Raw genomic sequence first — 3,216 nt, 5'->3', positions numbered from 1 at the left:
CCCGTGGGGCGGGGGCACCGCCGGGACGGATCTTATTTCCACCTTTTCTTAAATGCGCTACTGAAAGTCGAGACGGCCGCGGCCTGGGACCCAGCGTCCCTTCCTCCCCCCGCAGCTCCCCTAGCACCCCGAGTCCCCCAACCTGACTCGGGGAGGGGCAGAGAAACTGCACCCGCAAGGGTCTCATACATATTTTAGGAAGCAGGTTAGGCGGGTAACCAGAGCTGGGCCCCGACCGTGAGGGGGCGGCCCCTGGGCATCCGATATCCAGGAACCTTTACTGATCAGGGCCCGGGTAGGGGAAGAGGTGGCTCGGCCGACCTTGGCGCTCACTCTGCTGGCCTGTGGAGCGCAGCATCGCCCACCGCATCCCACCTTCCGTCCAGAGCCGGGAGTCTTGTCTGCCAGCTGCGGCATCCCCTTTTCCCGCTCACGACCCATCCGACCCGAGACATAGTTTTGCGACCTGGGACGTATAGCTTTGGGTTTCCTGACCCTCAACCAGGTTTAGAAAGGATCTGCTTGCTGTCTGGCACGTACTCTGACCGAGATGATTCTGCACCTTACGCCCCCACCTCGGGCAGAATCCTTTCTGGCTCCTACTCTCTTGGCCTGCCCCTCAGGCTTTTCTCCTGTCCTCTGCCCACAGGACTCTTCCCAACACCAACCCCTCGCTGCTCTCAGCGAACTCCCTCTTTATGCTGAAGCTGTTGGGTAAAGTACTCAGCTCTGGCCCCACCTCCCTTTAGGGACAGCGGGTTTGGGGCTGAGGGGCGGTGTCTGGGATACAAGCCTTTCACTTCCTTCACTGGGGGTAGCTCTGGCCCTGGCCTCTGGGCGATAGTGAGGTCCTTATGCTCACCTGGGCTCTTTGCCCCAAAGCTTTTGTTAGTAACACGTTTCTGTCCTTTGCTCCAGTCATATTTTTGTTTTATGTCTTTCTGGACAGTTTGAAGCGAGTGTGTCATTTACCATATGCACGGTTTCCATCTATTCGCTTCACCTCTCTGAGACGCAGATACCCATTTGCAAAATGGTAGAATGACTTCCTCTTCTCAGGGAGTACAGGTGCATAGAATGCATGCGCCTACTTGGTGGCCTCAAGACGCCCCCTCCCCCGGCAGACTGCCCGTTTATGTAGTCACTGACACTAGGCCTGAACGTGGTCTGTGCCCGCGGAGTCCCTCCCCGCCATGAACCTATCCCAAGGCCCATCCTGCCCCTTCTACACCTTGCCTCTCATCTCCCGCCAGACCAAGTGCTGCAGAATCTGGCTTTTCCATCTCCACCCAGTCCCAGCTTACTGAGTGAGCTCTGTCCTAAAGTCTAGATGCTTGTAGGTCTACACTCTCAGGGTGTAGGAAACCCAACTGACTTCCTGCCAGTTTCCGGAAGGCGGTGTGTGGCTGCGCCTGCCTGTGCGGGTTGTCTCAGGACCCGGTAGGATTCTATGCACTGGATCGCGGGAGGTACGATGAGAAACAGCGACAAATGAAAGGCGATCCTGTCTTAGGAATCGACCCAGCACTTAAAAAGAATGAGGAAAATATATACGATCGTTATTGTCCTGGAAAATATCCCTGGCGTTCAGTGAAAAAATGCAAAGGACACGCAGGCTCTAGTTGTGTAAGAATGCAAATAGGTCATAGGGTTAAGCGTGAGGTTTATTACGCTTAAAAGGGCGCTGCCTACAGGATAGATTTTTAGAGTCAGCCTTGTTTTACATCTTTCTGGACTATTCCAAGTGAATTCGTGTTATCATATGCTTATATTGAATTTTCAATTAAAATAAGAAACGCAGAAATTGGACTTTTAAAAAACCTGTCTCGGGATGCTAAAGGAATAGAACTAACAACGGCGAGCTGCAGAGTGAAGAGCCCCCCCCACCCCGCGTGCGCCCAGTTGGGGGGCAGGGACGCGGCCCCTGAGGTTGCGCATCGCTAGAAATCGGTCTTTCTCCATCCGGCCGCATCCGGCTGAGTTTGATCAGTCGGCCGAGGCCAGCGCCCAACTCAAGGGTCCCGGATCAGTCAGTGGAGACAGCAGCTAACAGGGATAGAGAACCGCGTCCAGCCCCATCTGTCTCAATCTGTTAAATAATCGTAAAGCACCAGACGCACCTTCTCCTGGGGAGGGCGGGGAGGGTGCCCGAGAGAAGGTCCGCGTGGCCCTGCGGAGGAGCCTGACCGGCTGTGCGGCTGTGCGGCGCGCCGGGCCTGGGGTCGCTCGGGGATTTCCCATCCCACCCAGCAGGGACCCTCCCGCAAGCGCAACGCGCGAGGAGCCCTGCGAAGGCCTCCAGTCCCAGAACCCAGAAGTTCGAACCAGATCGTCTGCAGTTATCGGCTTTCAGCAGATTATCCAAAGGTCGGTGACCCAGATACGGTTTGGCCACGGGCCATGCTTCACCCCCTGTGTCCAGAGCAGAATTTAGCTGAATAGTTCTGCCCCTAAACCAGGAAAAAACACTCTTTTTGCATTTGGGGATGCTTCAGAGAGTTCTTAAATTTCGCAAAATGGAATTATCTGCATTATTGACCTTCTAATAAGTATTTGTTGGGCGTCTGCTTAGCCTTTCTGAGCCTCAGTTTCCCCCTCTATGATTTGGGAGCTCGCCCATCTGAGGACGCTGTTGGCTGGGGGAGTCGGACAAAGAAAGCTTTCTTCGAGCTCCTTGTCAGCAACCAGGCCCTTCCTCAGGGCCGGGACTTCCCAACCCTGCGGTCGCCACCTAAATTCCAGGGGATGAAGTTGCCCGCCTTCTGAGCTGGGACATCTTCTCCCTGCCCGGAGGATTCTGTGGAGTGAGAGACGCACTCCATCGAGGGCGGCCGTCCCTGCCCTCCGGCCCGCAGCTGCCCGCGTCCTTCTGCCCGCGCCCTCTCTGTTCCCATAGCCCCAGGACGCGCGGCCCTCCGGACGCCTCCTTCGCCTCGTTCATCCTCGCGTCCGCCTCCCGTGCTGTCCTTGGCGTCTTCTTCGCAGTGTCTGTCCTGTCCCCAGCACCGCCCCACCCAGACCTCCCTGGGCCCCACCTGAGGAGAGGGAGGCAGAGTCCTTCATCGTGTTGGGGCTCTGGACAGGAATACTGTGGTGTTAAAAAAAAAAAAATCAAATAAAAGATAGGAAGGCCAGCTAGGCCTGGAATCCCGGGCAGAGCCGGCACCTTAGCCCCACTCTGGACCCCTGCCCGGACTCTTTCCAGTGGACGGGTTG

The sequence above is a fragment of the Fukomys damarensis genome, unplaced genomic scaffold, assembly GCF_012274545.1.
Source record: "Fukomys damarensis isolate Sample0158 unplaced genomic scaffold, DMR_v1.0_HiC HiC_scaffold_4, whole genome shotgun sequence".
Taxonomy (NCBI): domain Eukaryota; kingdom Metazoa; phylum Chordata; class Mammalia; order Rodentia; family Bathyergidae; genus Fukomys; species Fukomys damarensis.
Note: the sequence above shows the minus strand (reverse complement) of the source record.